Genomic DNA, 19,932 nt, shown 5'->3' with positions numbered 1-19,932 from the left:
AAAGACTTGACACTGTGAAACTATTGGAAGAAAACAGTACATACTTCAAGACATTGGAATGAGCAGAACTTTGTTTTTTTGCAAAATCCACAATATCACAGGCAGCAAAAACAAAATTAAACAGATAGGATTACATCAAACTAAACTCTTTTACTAGGCAGAGGGAAAAATTGAGTGAAGGAAGAATCTACAGAACAGGAGAAAATATTTGCAAATCATACATCTGGCAAGGGGTTAGTATCCAGAATATAAAGAAACTCAAACAGCTCAATAGCAAAAGAACACATAATCAAAATTTTAAATGGGCAAATGATATAACTAGATCCTTCTCAAAAGAAATACAAGTGTACAATTACATGGAAAATGCTCAATATCACTAGTCATCAAGGTAATGAAAATTAAAAATACTATGAGATATCACCTCATGCCAATTATAATGGCTATTATATTTTAAAAAATACTGGAGTAGATATCTCTTATTAGGGGTATAAATTAGTTCAATGTTTATGAAAAACACTATAAAAGTTTCTCAGAAATTAAAGATAGGACTATCATATGATCCAGAAATCTTATTCCTGGGTAGACAACCAAGATGAATGAATCAATATTTCAAACGTACATCTGCACCTTCATGTTTATTGTGGCACTATTCATAACAGCAAGGCAATGGAGACAGCCTAAGTGTCCATCAACAGATGAAGGAATAAAATGTGGTATGTTTATATCAAATAAAACACCTCATAAGTCAAAAAGATAAGATCCTGTCGTTGTGGCAACATGTATGGAACTGAGGACCTTATGGTCAGTAAGATACTCTAGGCACAGAGATGCAAAAGCTGAACAATCTTAGCTATATATAGAATCTAAAATCGTTGATCTCATACAAGTTTAGAGTAGAATATTCATTGCCACAGACAAAGAACAGAAAGGAGCAGAGAGGGATGTGGCATGGTTGGTCAATAGCTAGCAAATTATACTTAGGAGAAATAATTTCTGGTGTTCCATTGCATCAAAGGGTGACTACAGATAATGGTAATGCACTTTAAATTTTGAAGCCATTTGAAGAAATGGTTTTGAATATCATTGTGACCAAATAATTATAAATGTTTGAAGAGATACATTTGCTTACTCTGATTTTAATATAACACAAAATCCATGTGTGGATCAAAACGTCACATGTTAGATTAATAACTTTTATGTGTAAAATGCATATACTATTCTAAAGATCTTTATTTATTTATTTGAGTGGCAGAATTATAGACAGAGAGAGGAAGATACAGAGAGAAATGTCTTCCATCCGCTGGTTCACTCCCCAAATGGCTGCAAGGGCCAGAGATGGGCCATTCCAAAGAGAGGTACCAAGAGACTCTTCTGTGTCACACATGTGTGTTCAGTACAGTGGCCCAAATACTTAGACCATTTTCCACTGTTTTCCCAGGCCATAAGCAGAGAACTGGATCATAAGTGGAGGAGCTGCAACACAAACTGGTGTCCGTATGGGATGCCAGAGCCACAGGCAGAGGCTTAGTCTACTATGCCACAGCACAGGGCCAATACATATACTATTTATATGTAAGTTAATAACATTTTTAAAAAGAATTATAAGAAAGAGGCAAAGAATTTAGAGCTACAGACCTGAAGTTAGGCACATGGGATTATGCACAAAGTGTAAAAAACTTTTTATATTGATAACTACTAGAAGGTATTTCATTGCAGATGATTAATTAAACAATTAAATAGACAAATTAACTCAACAGGAAGATATCCTAATGTAATGGGTATGCAAAACAAATAATCACTATAGAAGAGTTGTAGAATGTATGTGGACTCAATCGGGCTTACCCCAAATGGTGGAGTTAGAAATGTGCCAGGGGATTCCAATATAATCCCATCAAGATTGCATGTACCAATGCCATCTCACTAGTCCAAGTGATCAATTTCAATTCACAAGTGATCACACTGATAGGTCTTAGAGTCAAAGGGATCACACAAACAAGACTAGTGTCTGCAAATACTAGCTGATAGAATCAAAAAGGAAGAGAATGATCCAACATGGGAAGTGGGATACACAGAAGACTCATAGAATGGCAGATGTCCTGAACAGCACTCTGGCCTCCGAAACAGCCCTTAAGGCACTTGGATGTGTCTGAAGAACCCATAAGAGTATTTTAGGCATGGAAAGCCAAGACACTCTGGAAAAAAAAAAAAAAAACCTAAATGGAAGATCTCTGCGAGTGAGATCCCAGTAGAAAGAACAGGTCACCAAAGAAGGAGGTACCTTTCTCTGAAGGGAGGAGAGAACTTCCATTTTGACTATGACTTTGTCTAAATAATTCAGAGTCAGCAAACTCCATGAGGCTTCCATAGCCTTGGAAACTCATGACTAGAGCCTAGAGAGATTTCTGACGCCATAAACAAGAGTGTCAAATTGTTAAGTCAACAACAGGAGAACAGGAGTCACTGTGGTGTACTTACTCCTTATGTGGGATCTCTGTCCTTAATGTATTGTCCAATGTAAATTAATGCTATAACTAGTACTCAAACAGTATTTTTCACTTTGTGTTTCTGTGTGGGTGCAAACTGATGAAATCTTTACTTAATATATACTAAATCGATCTTCTTTATATAAAGATAGTTGAAAATGAATCTTGATGTGAATGGAATGGGAAAGGGAGCAGGAGATGGGAGGGGTGTGGGTGGGAAGAAAGTTATGGGGGGAAAAGTCATTGTAATCCATAAACTGTACTTTGGAAAATTGTATTTACTAAATAAAAGTTTTTAAAAAAAAAGAATATATGTGGACTCACCAGAGTTGACTCTCACTTATCTAAGCTGACCTAGATGTCTTCTTTCCAGAGAGTCAACATCCTAGCAATAATGTCCAATGCAATATGACACTTTTACTCTAGATGACCATTCAACAACATGCTAGTAAGATGACTGCATTAGGCTATTTCAATTTATGGATGGCCAGTATTCTTTTTCTTAAAGAAATAGAAAAATATTCTTGATATAGGTTTGTCTTTCCTGCAGAGTCTGCACAAGCACCATTAGTTGAGAGTTTACATGTTTAGTCCAATGGCCTGGTTCCCATCTAATACCACGTATCTAACCAAGAGCATCAGATTTAAGCAAGATGAGGGAACAGGAATAAAAGAAGGAAACATAAAGCAATTTATTCATCAGAGAATTTTTTCAGGGGATGTTTCAGGAGGGGGCCAGACAACGAGTCAACCAATAAAAGTTGCAAAAAATCAATCTGACTCAGGGTTTTAAACACACAGTATATAAAGATGTGTTTTGTGGGGCTGGTTAAGCCTCTGCCCGTCATGTAGGCATCCCATATGTCACCAGTTTGAGTCCTAGCTGCTCCACTTCTGACCCACCTCCTTGTTTATGTGCTTGGGAAAGCAGTGGAAGATAAACCAAGTGCTTGGGCCCCTGCACCCAGGTAGGAGACCTAGAAGAAGCCAGACCCAGAAGCGGCCTTGGGCTTCTGACTTCAGCCTAGCCCATCCCAGCCATTATGGCTATTTGGGAAGTGAACCAGAGAATTTAAGACGTTCTCTTTCTCTCTCCCTCTTTCCCTCTCCCCCTCTCTCCCTCTCTCCCTCTTTCCTTCTCTCTCTCTAACTTTGACTTTCAAATAAACAGGAAATTAATAAAAGAAAATGAAAAATGCATGTTGCTTTATCAGGATAACCCTCCTGTTCATTCCTTCTGGAAACTTCCCTAACTCTTGCTGTAAAGCCCTGGAAATCCACTTCTCAGAAAGGTGGCTTCTTTATTTGTCATAAGTAAATAAAGTTTCCTTTTATCAACTTCAATTTGAAGATGCTTATTAAACATCTCTTGTGTTCACTAACACTTGGGTCAAGGTAGTCACTCTTTAGCCCAAGTTGGCCCCTGATTAATTGATCAGGTAAGGAAACACCAAGAGTCTGACATAGAATTTAAGGAATAGCTGATACATACTGACTCATCAGTCTAGATGCCATAATTTATAATGGTTGCATGACATCCCACAGAAATCATTATACACATTTCATCAAAGACTTTTAGATGGTTATGTGGTCCAGAGGAGAAATACACAGCTTTGTAATACAAGAATGGAAGCAGGAGTCATCATTTCAATGACTCACACGAGGACTTCATATTTTTCTTGCTCAAAACTCAGGGCTCTGTAGAGTAGATATCCAGTTTCCCAAAGGGTCAGAAAATTTACAGAACGAACATTGAAGGTCCAACTGAACTGGAAACTACAGCTGTTTCCAAGGAAATTTAAGGTTCTTATTTTTTGTTTATTTGTTTCTAGGACCCAGCTGTCAAGAAGTGGAGTCACCTTGTCATTGGTAATTGATCCTGAACTTTCGAAGAAATTCAAGAGTGCTGTTAACACAAAAGAGAAGTGAGAGGTTGCTTGGTGTCTAGTTAACCCAATTAGATGACATTTGATAATTTCCTACCCAGTTGTAGCAATCATAAAAAGAACTGATGGTGGAGTGGGAGTGTCATTGTGCTAGTCACAGAGATGCTCCATCAAGAAGCCTGTTTCAAAGAGTATTTACTGTCCCTGTCCATGGTAAAGGAATACTACCAGCAGAATCCTCTAGCTGTCATTTCCTTCATGGTTTGCCTCAGCTGCCAAGAACTGCCTTCCTAAGATCACATGCCACTCAAGACATCTCGTGGCTATCAAATGTGGGGATATATAGATCCAACCACTTCATCAGATAGGGAGTAACTCTTGTGAGTGATGTTTGCCACAGAGTTCCAAGTTTTCTTGGCCAAGATTTACAGGCTTGAAAGCATATGTGCAGCTGCTTTCTGAAGATAAAGTGAAGCCAATATAAAAATATATGCCTAGGCCAGAGTCTGGCACAGCAGTTAAATTGTGACATGAGACAACTACATCTCATTTCAGAATAATTGTTTCAAGCCAGAGCTCCTCTACTTCAGATCGAGCTTCCTTCTAATATGTACTCTGGGATGTAGCCATTAAGGACTCAAGGACTTGGGAGACCCAGATTAAGTTTCTGGGTCCTGGCTCCTGACTCCAGTCTGTTTCAACCCTGGCTATTGCAGACATTTGAGGAGTGAACCAATGGATGGAGATCTATTTACCTCTATCTATCTATCTATCTATCTATCTATCTACCTACCTACCTATCATCTCTCTGTATATCTGCATCTCTATATTTTTCTTTCAAATAAAATGAAAAAAAATGTATTTTCAGAATCTAAAGCACAAGACAAACAAAAACATGCGCAAAGAAGGGGAACAGAGACAACCCTCTCCCCCCCTTGCCTGTCTGGCCACAGTCTAAAGATTTACCGGTTCCTAAATAGAGTTCCTTTGGAAAATTGGCACAACATTTGCTATTTTTCTGTTTTTTTTTTTTTTTTCCTTAGTTTAGGTAGAGATGCATTTGTATTTCTTACAATCTAAAATTCTTACACTGAACGCAGCTTCCTATTTTCTTGTTTTGATATTTATGTTATTTTATGGGATCTAGTTATTCTGTGGGAAAAAATCACAAATTATGTGGGGTTTCTGCAATAGATAATCCCCGGTTTCTTGCATTTGATAGTTCAACCATCTATAGATTAATGTACTCAAAATATTGCAACTGTTTTTATGAAACATTCATATTTTCTTGTCAAAGCAATGTAGTATGACTATTTACATAATATTTACATTCTAAGTAATAGAGATAGTCCTTAAGATATATGGGAGAATCTGTGTAGGTTGTATGCAAATACTATATGTTTTATAAAATGAACTAGAACATCTCAGCATTTTTGCGGTGGATATCCTGGAAAAAATCTGCTACAGATGCAGAAGGATGGCTGGATTTGCCTTAGTGAAGCTTCATGGTAAAATTTAGTTTATTTCACATAATGTTGTATAGAAACTAGGCTGTTCTTTCTATTAATTTCATTACAACAGATGTAGTAAAGCAAAATTTACTCAAAGTCATTTTTTCATTAACCAAAACATTTAAGAATATGTTTCCACTGGGACATTTTTTGCACAAGCATTGGTGAAAATCTCTTTTCCATGCCAAAACCTCAAAATTTGGTTTTTAGAATCCAGTATTCTTTCCTATTCCCAAAAGCCAATTGCATTCACAGCACACAGGTTTCCTGTACTCAATCTTAAATAAGATCATTGCTTAGTTTCCTAATAATCTAAAAAAAAAAAAAAAAAAAAAAAAAAAGACAGCATGATGCTGAAAGATCACTACTTCTGGGAATATTCCCATATCCACCCTGCTGAAAGTGCTTTATTTTAGATGAAATTGCCTGCAGGTTGCAATACCATACACTTCTATACCACTTTCAGCCTTTCTGACTCCCTGCCGTATTGATTTCTTAGAACTACAATTCCCAAATGCCTATAAAACTATGGGCAATAGTACAAAAACATCATAAAAATGAATCAACCACACATGAGAATGGTAACTATCTGGTTTTCCTGTTAGAGGACACATGGATCTCTGGATAAGACAATAGAGTTTGAAAGTAAATGAATTTTCCTTCTAGCTTCTACTGTTGAATATGCCCCATATCGTAAGAAAAATACAACTAACTCCATAGTTACTTTCTCAATCAAGTTCCATTGAACTTATAGTTAGTGAAAATATTTTCCAGATTCTGGCATGTATTACTTACCCAAAAGTTTCCATTCTCTCTCTCTCTCTTCTCTCTCTCTCTTTCTCTCTGTATATGTGTATGTGTATTATATATATAATATTATATTATATAATACACATATATGTAAACTTCTAGCCTAAGTTTACCACAGTAATTTTGAAATCAGCAAATATTTTGTGTTTATTACAATTTGGTGGTTTTTCTCTTCTGTTGACATCATTTTTGATGTCAATTATTATAACCTTTATAAGTACATCTTTGTGTCATTTATTAAGCTATTATGCTTCTGATTCACACTTGTTTTTCTGAATTTCTCTGTTACTTTAGGAACTCTGCAAATATCTCTTTAAAATAACTATCTGGTAATTATGACTCATGAACAAACATGAGTGACTTTTTAAAAATTCTAATCAATTAACTAATTATTTCTTTATTTTTAAGTGAACAAATTTCATGTATTTCCTATATACAGATTTAGGAGCATAACAATACTTCCCACCAACCCTCCCTCCTGCACATGTTCCCACAATTTCTCCTCCTTCCTTACTTATTCATTCTCTTAACTTTTACAATGATCTGCTTTGAGTTTATTTTATATTCATAAGATTACCCCTATACTAAGTAAAGAATTCACTTAATAGTAAGAAAAAAAAAACACACTGTTCTTCAACAGTAGGAACAAAGGCTGTAAACAATCAACGACTCTAAAAATGCCAATTTCACTCCTATACATTATATTATTTGGTACTCTATTAGTTACTACAGATCAGGGAAAATCTATGGTATTTGTCTTTTGGGTATTGGCTTATTTCTCTAAGTATAATGGTTTCAGTTGTGTTCATTTTGTTGCAAGAAAAAGGATTTCATTCTGTTTTATTGGCTAGTATTATTTCATAGTGTATATTTACAAGAATTATTTTATCCAGTCATCAGTTGATGCACATCTATGTTAATTCCATATCTTGGCTATTGTGAATTGAACTGCAATAAATATGGGGTACAGATAATTCTTTCATACACTGATTTCATTTCCTTGGGATAAACTCCCAGGAGTGAGATCGGTGGGTCACATGGTAGATATATTTTCAGCTTTCTGAGATATCTCCATACTCTCTTCCACAATGGCAGCACTAGTTCACATTCCCACAAACAATAGACTAGTTGTGCATGTCTCTTTCAAGATCTGGGAAGCTGTCGACATCATTACCAGGATTTATTGTTTGTTGATTTCTGTATGACAGCCATTTTAACCTGGATGAAGTGAAATCTCATTGAAGTTTTGATTTGCATTTTCCTGATGCCTAGTGCTACTGAGCATTTTTTCATGTGTCTTTTGATCATTTCAATGTCCACTTTTGAAAAATACCTGTTCAAGTACTCTGCTTACTTCTTAATTGGTTTGTTCATTTTGTTGTTTTGAGTTTCTTAAGCTATTTATATATTCTTGATATTAGTCATTTATCAAAGGATAGTTCACAAATAATTTCTCCCACTCTATTGGTTTCCTCTTCATTTTTCTGAAAATTTTGTTCACAGTGCTGAAGCTTCTAGCTTGATGTAATCCCATTTGTCTATTTTTTTTTTTTTTTTGATTGCTTGTACTTCTGTGGTCTTTTCCAAGAAGTCTTGGCCTATCTCAATATCTTGCAGAGTTTCCCCAATGTTGTCCTGTGGTAATTTGGTGGTATGAAGTCATATATTTAGATTTTTTTTTTCATATATGAAGTGCCCATGCTTGTGGACTCTTTGGAGTAGTTTCTCCTTACTGTTAGTCATTGCCCTTGCAGCATAAGGGCCTTTTTTATCCTGATAATCCTCACATTTGTCACCTTCTCTCTCCATTTGTTTCTAGAAATTGCACAAAGTCATCCCAAGCTGTAGAGCACACCGTCTCCTGCCAAGTCTCATTTCTGTTGGATGTGGCACTTCAACCAAGGCAGGTGTGGTAGGCAGAATTGTGGGACTCCCAGTGACCCCAAGCAGAGAACACAGTCAAGTATGCCTGGACCTCTGACTTATAAAACTGTGAGATACTAAATTGATGTTTTAAAAGTAGGTATTCTGAGAGTAAGGTTGGAGATAAAGTGGATAGAGAGTGATGGGTAGTAGGAAAGAGACCAGGAGAAGGCAGTGTCACTACTGTTGAAGTTTCACAGATAAGGCAGTAGATGTCTTTAAATGATAGAACATAGAGTTTTGCCTTTATTCTCTATGTGTGATGGTCCCTTAAATGGACGTTAGAGAATCAAAGATCTGTCTTAGCAGGATGAGTGATATCTACCTAAAGAGAAAGAGACAAGTAAGAATCTATTCATATTATTCATGTGATAGGCAAGATTTTATTTTTTTATTTAGTAAATATAAATTTCCAAAGTACAGTTTATGGATTACAATGGCTTCCCCCCCATAATTTCCTTCCCACTCGCACCCCTCCCATCTCCCACTCCCTCTCCCATTCCATTCACATCAAGATTCATTTTCAACTATCTTTATATACAGAAAGTCGATTTAGTATATATTAAGTAAAGATTTCATCAGTTTGCACCCACAAAGTGTAAAATACTGTTTCAGTACTAGTTATAGCATTATTTCACACTGGACAACACATTAAGGACAGATCCCACATGAGAAGTAAGTATACAGTGACTCCTCTTGTTGACTTAACAATTTGACTCTCTTGTTTATGATGTCAGTAATCTCCCTAGGCTCTAGTCATGAGTTGCCAAGGCTAAGGAAGCCTTTTGAGTTCGCCGACTTCGATCTTATTCTGACAGGGTCATAGTCAAAGTGGAAGTTCTCTCCTCCCTTCAGAGCAAGGTACCTCCTTCTTTGATGGCCCCATTCTTTCCACTGGGATCTCACTCACAGAGATCTTCCATTTAGAACTTTTTTTTTTTTTTTTCCAGAGTGTCTTGGCTTTCCATGCCTAAATACTCTCATGGGCTCTTTAGCCAGATCCAAATGCCTTAAGGGCTGATTCTGAGGCCAGAGTGCTATTTAGGATATCTGCCATTTTTTTTTTTTTTTGCATGAGTGAGTATTTTTAATTCCTTAAAAGCACCACTAAAGTTTTTTTTTTTCTTTTTTCCCCAAAGAACTGTAGATTTTAAAAACGACACCTGTGTACAAATGTTCTCCTATTCGGAGTGGACTCCAGCAGGGGGACAGCGGAGGCAGCCACGCGGAGCAGCAACACCACGCACCAGGCACTTCAGCCAAGATGACCTTGAGGAACACTGTGAGTGAGGTGAGCGGGCCCCGCCCCGCCCCGCCCCGCAGAGGACTGTGACCATGACCATCACCGTGACCGTGGCCGATGAGTGACCGTCCACGCCAGCACAGAGAGGTCTCTCTAGGAGCCGAGAGGGCCTGAGTGAGCCTCAGAGCACAGGTGACAAGGGCTTCCACTGCCTGCACTTCCTGGCTCCCCCACCACAGCCCCTGCCCAGCCCCCGCAGCTGGTCTCACAGGCTGACTCGGGTCAGCCACCCACCTCACCAGCTTGCCTTGTTAGTGACTAGAAAAGGGACAGGGACCCAGCCGGGTACCAAAGGAGGTGGCGGCCCCCAGCCACGACCCGGCGGGCGGAATGTGTCTGCTGTGTATCCCACTTCCCATGATGGATTGTTCTCTCCCTTTTTGATTCTATCAGCTAGTATTTGCAGACACTGGTCTTGTTTGTGTGATCCCTTTGATTCTTAGACCTATCAGTGTGATCAGTTGTGAACTGAAATTGATCACTTGGACTAGTGAGATGGCATTGGTACATGCCACCTTGATGGGATTGTATTGAATCCCCTGGCATGATTCTAACTCCACCTTTTGGAGCAACTCCGACTTAGCATGTCCCAAATTGTACATCTCCTCCCTCTCTTATTCCCACTCTTATATTTAACAGGGATCACTTTTTAGTTAAAATTTTAAAACCTAAGAATAATTGTGTGTTAATTAAGAGTTCAACCAATAGTACTAGAACAAACAAGAAAAAAATATTAAAATGGATAAAGTATTACATTCTACATCAACAGTCAGGACAAGAGCTGATCAAGTCACTGTTTCTCATAGTGTCCATTTCACTTCAACAGGTTGCCCCTTTGGTGCTCAGTTAGTTGTCACCAATCAGGGAGAACATACGATATTTGTCCCTTTGGAACTGCCTAATTCACTCAGCATAATGTTTTCCAGATTCCTCCATCTTGTTGCAAATGACCGGGTTTCATTGTTTTTGACTGCTGTATAGTATTCTATAGAGTACATGTCCCATAATTTCTTTATCCAGTCTACTGTTGATGGGCATTGGGTCTTAGCTATTGTGAATTGAGCTGCAATAAACATTAAGGTGCAGACAGCTTGTTTGTTTGCCAATTTCATTTCCTTTGGGTAAATTCCAAGGAGTGGTATGGCTGGGTTGTATGGTAGTGTTACATTCAGATTTCTGAGGAATCTCCAGACTGACGTCCATAGTGGCTTAACCAATTTGCATTCCTACCAACAGTGGGTTAGTGTCCCTTTTTCCCCACATCCTCTCCAGCATCTATTGTTGGTAGATTTCTGAATGTGAGCCATTCTAACTGGGGTGAGGTGAAACCTCACTGTGGTTTTGATTTGCATATCCCTGATTGCTAGTGATCTGGAACATTTGTTCATGTGTCTGTTGGCCATTTGGATTTCCTCTTTTGAAAAATGTCTATTGAGGTCCTTGGCCCATCTCTTAAGTGGGTTGTTTGTTTTGATGTTGTGGAGTTTCTTGATTCCTTTGTGATTCTGGTTATCAACCCTTTATCTGTAGCATAGTTTGCAAATATTTTTTTTCCCTTTCTGTTGGTTGCCTCTTCACTTTCCTGACTGTTTCTTTTGAAGTACAGAAACTTCTCAATTTGATGCAATCCCAAATGTTAATTTTGGCTTTGACTGTCTGCACCTCTAGGGTCTTATCTAGGAAGTCTTTGCCAGTACCTATATCTTGCAGGGTTTCTCCAATGTTCTCTAAAAATTTGATGGTGTCAGGTCATAGATTTAAGTCTTTAATCCATGCTGAGTGAATTTTTGTGTAAGGTGAAACGTAGGGGTCTTGCTTCATGATTCAGCACGTGGAAATCCAATTTTCTCAGCAGCACCATTTATTGAACAGACTGTACTTACTCCTTGATCAAATATAAGTTGGCTGTAGATGTTTGGATTGATTTCTAGTGTTTCTATTCTGTTCCATTGGTCTATCCATCTGTTTCTGTACTAGTACCATGCTGTTTTGATTACAACTGCCCTGTAGTATGTCCTGAAATCTGGTATTGTGATGCCTCCAGCTTTGTTTTTGTTGTACAAGATTGCTTTAGCTATTCGAGGTCTCCTGTGTCTCCATGTGAATTTCAGCATCATTTTTTCCAGATCTGAGAAGAATACCTTCGGTATTTTGAGTGGTATTGCATGAATCTATAAATTGCTTTTTGGAGAATTTACATTTTGATGATGTTGATTCTTCCAACCCATGAGCATGGAAGATTTTTCCATTTCTTGGTATCCTCTTCTATTTCTTTCTTTAAGCTTTTCTAATTTTCATTGTAGAGATCCTAAACATCCTTGGCTAAGTTTATTCCAAGGTATTTGATTGTTATTGTAGTTATTGTGAATGGGATTGATCTTAGAAGTTCTTTTTCAGCCATGGCGTTGGCTGAGTATACAAAGGCTGTTGATTTTTGTGCATTGATTTTATATCCTGCTACTATGCCAAACTCTTCTATGAGTTCCAATAGTCTCTTAGTAGAGTTCTTTGGGTCCCCTAAATAAAGAATCATATCATCTGCAAAGAGGGATAGTTTGAGTTCTTCCTTCGCAATTTGTATCCCTTTAACTTCTTTTTCTTGCCTAATAACTCTGGCTAAAACTTTGAGAACTATATTGAATAGCAGTGCTGAAAGTGGGCATCCCTGTCTGGTTCCAGATCTCAGTGGAAATGCTTCCAGCTTTTCCCCATTCAATAGGATGTTGGATGTGGGTTTTTCATAGATTGCTTTGATTGTATTGAGGAATGTTCCTCCCATATCCAGTTTGCTTATAGTTTTCTTCATGAAAGGGTGTTGTATTTTATCAAATGCTTTCTCTGTGTCTATTGAGATAATCATATGATTTTGCTTCTGTAGTATGTTTATGTGGTGTATCACGTTGATTGTGTTGCGCACATTAAACCATCCCTGCATACCAGGGATAAATCCCACTTGGTCTGGGTGGATGATCTTTCTGATGTGTTGTTGCATTCTATTGGCCAGAATTTTATTGAGGATTTTTGCATCTATGTTCATCAGGGATATTGGTCTGTAATTCTCTTTCAATGCTGCATCTTTTTCCGGCTTAGGGATTAAGGTGATGCTGGCTTCATAGAAAGAATTTGGGAGGATTCCCTCTTTTTCGATTGTTCTGAGTAGTTTGAGAAGAATTGGAGTTAGCTCTTCTTTAAATGTCTGGTAGAATTCAGCAGTGAATCCGTCTGGTCCTGGGCTTTTCTTTGTTGGGAGGGCCTTTATTACTGTTTCAATTTCTGTCTCAGTTATGGGTCTGTTTAGGTTTTCTGTGTTTTCCTTGTTCAATTTAGGTAGGTTGCATGTGTCCAGGAATCTATCCATTTCTGACAGATTTCACTGTTTGCTGGCATACAAGTCCTTGTAGTGATTTCTGATGATCTTTTTATTTCCGTGGTGTCTGTTGTTACATTTCCTTTTTCATCTCTGATTTTATTGATTTGGGTCTTTTCTCTTCTTTTTTTACTTAGTTGGGCCAAAGTCAATGTTTGATCAACTTTGAATTGATTTTTGTATAAGGCATAAGGTAGGAGTCTTTTTTCATACTTCTGAATGCAGAGATCCAATTTTCCCAGCATCACTTCTGGCAGATATTGTCTATCTATCTATCCATCCATCCATCTATCTATCTATGTATTTATCTATCTATCTATCTATCTATCTTATTGTGTTGGGTGTGTATACATTTATGATTGTTACATCCTCTTGCTTAATCTATCCTTTTATCAAAATATAATTTATATAATTTTATATTTTCTTCTTCTTTGTCTTTTTTTACAGCTTTATATTTAAAATCTGTATTATCCGATAGGAGACTAACTACTCCTACTTATTTTCAGTTTGCATTTGCATGGTATATATTTTTTCAACCCTTTCTTTCAGCCTATGTGTTTTTTTTTTATTTGTGAAGTGAAAATCTTTTTGCAGTATATAGAGTCTTGCATTCTTGTCCATTAGCCAAACTCATATTTTGGATGGAAATATTAATCTATGTACATTAAAAGTTAATATTGAAAGATAAGAACTAACCCTCACCATTTGGTTAACTGGTTACAAATTCTATCTGATCAATTAGTGAATTTGACGCTGTCATGTGTTTTCATGTTTACTTCTAATGTAGGACTCTGTTCAATATTTCTTGTAAGATTTGTCTGTTGGTGGGGAATTCTCTGTTTCTGCTTACATCAGAAATACTTTACTTCCTCACTTGCAAAGGGTCTTTTCACTGGATATAATATTCTTGATTGGAAGGTGTTATTTATTTTTTTTTTATTTTGTTTTTCCTTTAAGAACTTGAATATGTCGTCCCACTCTCTTATGCCCTGTAAGGTTTCTACTGGGAAGTCTGCTGTTAATTTAATTTGTAGCATAATAATTCGACACATTTCTCTTACTGTCTTTAGGATTCTGTTGTTTTTCAACTTTTCATATTTTGACTAAAATTTGCTTTGGAGAGAATCTGTTTTGGTTGAGTCAGCTTGGGGTCCTTTGCACTTCCAGTGTCTAGATATGCATGTCTCTTTCATGATCTGAAGTTTTCAACCATTATTCCATTTAGCAGATTCTCAATGCCTTTTCCCCTTGTTGTCTTTCAAGAATCCCTATAACATGAATATTTGATCATTTAATGTATCCCATATCTTATATAGGCTTCCTTTACTCTTATTAATTCTTTTCTCTTTATTTTGACTGAGGTATTTCAAATATCTTTTTGTCCACTCAGAAATTATCCCCTACACTTGGTTTATTCTGTAGCTAAATCTCTCAAATGTATTTTTTACTACAGTAATTAATATTTTCATCTCCAAAATTTCCATTTGATTCTTTTTAATGATTTCTATTTCCTTTGCCATCTCATATCACATAGAATTTTCTTAAAATCATTATTTTGAATTCTATTTTTATCTCTTAATAGATTTCTTTCAAATCAGGATATAATTCTAGAGAACTATTGTATTCTTTTGGAAATGTCATGCTACCTTAATTCTTCGTGTTTCTTGTGTCTATATGTAGACACATATGTAGGTTTTTCTGGAGATGAATTTATGGCTTAAATGGAAAACACTTAGCTTATTGTTTTGTGTTTGGTTCTAGATGATCCCAGACATGTAGCCTTTGAGTAATATCTTACACTTTATACAATTTTAGCTATCTATAAGTGAACTAGAAATCTAGTTGTCTGCAGTTTGTAACTTTGAGGTGAATATGGGCTTCTTAGGATGTGTATCTTCAGTCCTCAGAGAGTTTAGTGTCAGTTACACTGGGAATTATGAAAGCCAACATTATGTTCATAGTGCCAAGGGAGACAAAGGAGGCTGTCCCTTGTTTCACTGGTAAGCCTGATTGATGGCAGGACTGGTAGAATTCACAGCTGTGGCTCTAGGATAGTGGTGTGTATTAACCTCAGGTCCTGATGGGAGAGTGAAATTGGTGGCATAGCTTACACCATCAACAGCCCTCGTCCCAGGACTGGGGGATGTGAACTGAACTTTTCTCCAGTCCTACAGGATGACTACCAGGTATACAGGAGATTTTACACTGGCAGTACAGTGAGGTCGTTACCCAGATCCCCCAGGGCTAAAACCAGCTGTTGGGGATAGTGGCTTCCACCAGTTTGAAATTAAGTGATAAAGAGAAAGCACTTCGGATACTGTTAGTGAGTGCAAATTACTCCAAAGATTATAATACCAACATCAATAGTTCCAGTTCTACAAGACACAGATTAAACTACACCCAGTTCTCACAAGGCTTGCAAGGATGTCACCAGGGTTTGTGCCTTGTGGCTCTGAGCATCAGGAGACAGGAGATGCAGAGGGAACTTCCTTAGGTCAGGTCAAGAGTTTTCATGGGCTATTGCTTGTGCTAGCCACAAGAAGCTCAGAGAAACCTCCTATATCACATAGAGTAAGTGAGTGCAGCTACAGGGTTCATGGCCAGAAAATCTCTCCATTTCAAGATGCAGGGAATCTGTTCACTCCAGAAGTTTCTGTGACTCTAGTTCTGATCATTTCTGGTAGCAGAGGAACAGAGATCAGCAGCACGGCTTTCCACAGCCAAGTCTGGTAATCTGTGGAAATGGTAGAATGCAGAGAGGCAGTGTGGCTTCCCTTCTTGAAGCCACGTGTTACTCAAGCCTCAGTTATCTCCGCAGAAGAGAGTTAAATTCAGTGGGTGACTGTGGAATAATCTCAGCTAAAGCTGTGCATGGCAAGTCCATAGCAACTTCTTCCTACACTGAGTTGGAAAGATGGTATCTCCCATCCAGGACCTGGCTGTGCTTGACCACACAGAGTGTGCTTGACCTCAAGAGTGTGTCTCCCCTCTTTCCTTGCTGCGCATGTAGTTTTATTCTATTCTGCCACTTTTCCACTGAGAATTTCTGTTAGTTAGACTCTTGTAATTGTTGTCATTCCTTTTTTTTTACTTGTTTGTTTGTTTTCTTTTTTTAAAAGATTTATTGATTTACTTGAAAGAGTAACACAGACAGAGAAGGAGCGAGGTCTTCCATCCACTGATTCACTCCCCACTTGGCTGCAATGGCTGGACCTGCACCAATCCGAACCCAAGGGCCAGATGTTTTTTTCCAGGTCTCCCTTGTGGGTGCAGGGGCTCAAGGAATGGGGCCATCTTCTACTGCTTTCCCATGCCATAGCAGAGAGCTGGTTTGGAAGTGGAGCAGCCAGGTATGGAACCGGCACCCATATGGGATGCCACACAGCAGGCAGCGGGTTTACCTGCTAAGCCACAGTGCCAGCCCCTGTTTGTTTGTTTTCATATCCCATGATAGGAGAAGTCAGTATATCTTTCTATTCATCCATCTTGGATGTCTGGCCCCTACTTATTTATCTTTGTGTTTATATGGCCTTGCTGTATGTTTAATCCTCAAATATTTCCAATATTTGGTTGAAAGTGTTGTTTACATGTGACATAATTGGGCTTGCTCTATGGCATATTCTGAAACCGTTTTATTTTAATAAAGACTTACTTTATGAAAAATCATTTTAAAAAGTAAGGTACTAACACATAATGAGGTACTTGAAATTTGAACCCTGAATACTGAAGGTGGTATCGAAAAATAGGGCAGCCAGTACAAGAAAAATCTGTGGAAGTTTCTCACAAACATAGAGTGGAATCAATTATGATCCAGAAATCCAACTCCTGGATTTATATCCAAAGTCACTGAAATGGAATCTCAAGGAATTATTTGCTTATTTATTGCCATGTTTTAAATGGTTGTGTTGCCTCCAAGTTTTTATATTGATCTCAGTCGTTCATGCGACAGCATTAGGAGGTGGGGACTTTTGTTAAGGTGGAGATTATGTGGATGGAGATTTTGTTAATGGCATTAATGCTCTTGTGAAAGAGATTCCTGCCCTATTTACCTTGCCTTGTCAGTACACAGTTCTGAAGAGGGCCATCACGTGAACATGATCAAGCTGGCCCATTGATTTTAGACTTGGTAGTCTCATGAATTATGAGAAATAAGTGTATGTCATTGAAAAACCACTCAGTCTCTTGCACTTGCTTTTAAAACTTCCTGAACAGACTAAGACATCCAGTTTTATGGCAGCATTATTCAAAATAACAAAGATATGGAAACAACCTAAACGGCCACAAATGAATGAAGGTGTGAAGAAAATATTGCTTATATATACAATGGAATAATATTTAAATTTAAAAAAGGAAAGCTTGCCATATACTACAGCAGTTATAAAATCTGATGGCATTATGAACATACAATTGCCAATACTATGATGTATACTTATAATTTAACAGGGTAAATTTATTTTATGTACTTTTTACCACAATGAAGATGAGCAGCTAAATCAATCAACTAATCAATCAAGCGAAGGACATATGTGAGCTGATCCAGGGCTAAGAGTAAATACTGAATCACAGCTACTGAAGAAAAATCCAGCAAATATTTATAGTAGTGATAACCATTCAAGCAAGTAGGTAGTGATATGAAGGCAATATATTGGAAACTTCTGTAAAGCTGGGATTGTTGATTTAAATGCTAGCTCTATGAGTATGTTAAGTCTGTAAAATTTAAATTAATCATTATAAATATAAAATGTATAATAAATAACAAATTGAAAATGGCTTATAGGAATGTATTCATTAAAGTCAATCACTCAATACTGAACTTTTTGAAAGTTACGGTAACTAAGGTAGTCATCCAACAATGGTCATTCACAAATTTATTCTCAGCAGAAGAAAGAATAGGAACACAAAAGAGAATAGTCATGAAGAGGCCAAAACAAAGAAAACTTTGTGAAAGCAAAGAGTAGTAGAGTAAGTTGCATGCTTCATCTGATGTGAGCAGCAAATTTCAGCTCTGCCTTCCTGGATGACAGCTGTTCTCAAGATGAGAGAAATAAGAATGATATGCTCCTGAGAACAACAGGTAGTTACTGAAGTGTTTCAATTTCTGCAGCTGAAAATTAAAAAAAGCAGAAAAATGCACTTTTTGTATTATCTTATTTATAGACTTTCATTGAAAATGTTTGCATGAGTCATATTGTCAATTGCAATTTTCATTTGTCATTAACATACCCAATATAAAACTAAGAAGTAAATATATAGCCACTGAAAATGATGATTTATTTGATATGTATGTATTTTGTCTGTTCAATAAATGTTTCTCTTTTGTTATATGTTTTTCAATTTTATACATCTATACATATTTTATTTCCACATATATTAACAGATGCACTATTAAACTGTTATTGGTATAAATATTAATAATTGCAAATAAAATAAATAAAATAAAATGGCAAATAAAATAATGACCATCTCATTTTTCTCCATGAGAAAGAAACACTTTTACTCCACTTTAGTAGCTGAGGTACACCATATATTGCTGGAAGCACTTAGGTTATTGCTAAGGTGTTTTAGTGATTTAGCAATATTCTTTGTGATTTTCCTGGAGAGGAACCAAACATATTGAGGCTGTTTTTCTATCATAAATCTATTATTCTTCCTCTCTAGATGTCCATCTAATCCATCCTTCAAGAACATTCTTAAATTGTATCTGTTACAAGAAGAGACTCAGGCTGCAGCAGGTCCTTGTTGGACCAGATTATCTTAATCCCTAAGAGATAAAACTTTTGTAAAGGTCTCTCTTGAGGTGGGCATTGTGGTGCAACTCTTTAAACTTCTATGGATGCTCACATACCATATCAGAGTTCTAGTTTGATTCCAACATAGTCCATTTATAATCCAGTTTCCTGCTAATGAACCTGGTAAAACAAGAGATGATGGCTCAAATACTTCGACCCCTGACACTCACCTGAGAGAATGGATTGGAGTTCTGGGCTCCTGTCTTTGGCATTGTTCTGCCTCAGCTATTCCAGGCGTTTGCACAGAAAACCAGTTAATGGAAGATTCTCTCTTTCTCTCTCTCTCTCTCTTTCCTCTCTCTCCCTTTCTCTCTGCCACATTACCTTTCAGTTGCAGAGAGAGATATAAAAAGAGAGAGAGAAAGAAAGAGATGGAGAGGCACAGAGAAGGAGACCTTCCACCCACTGGTTCACTTCTCCAAGTGGCTGCAATGATCCAGGCTTGGACAGGTTGAAGCTAGGAGCTAGGAGATTCATTCTGGTCTCCCACTTGGGTAGCAGGTGCAAAAGCACCTGGGCCATCTTCTGCTGCTTTTCCAAACCAATAGTAGCTAGCAGGATTGGAAGTGAAACAGTCAGGACATGAACTAGCATCCTTATGGGATGCCAGCATTGCAAGCAGTGATTATACCTGCTATGCCACAACCCCAGCCCTGTCACGTTACCTTTCAAATGAATACCTTTTAAAAGTTAAGTAAGAATCCTTCAATCACCCTCTGCAGATCTTCCTAATAAGATGAAAAATATCTCATCAAAAAGCTTCTATCTGATGACGAGATAAATAAATTACGGTATATATATATATATATATATATATACACACACACACACATACATACATACACACACACATACATTAA

This window comes from Oryctolagus cuniculus, chromosome 4 (genome assembly GCF_964237555.1).
Source record: "Oryctolagus cuniculus chromosome 4, mOryCun1.1, whole genome shotgun sequence".
NCBI lineage: Eukaryota > Metazoa > Chordata > Mammalia > Lagomorpha > Leporidae > Oryctolagus > Oryctolagus cuniculus.
This window is presented reverse-complemented; position numbering follows the sequence as displayed.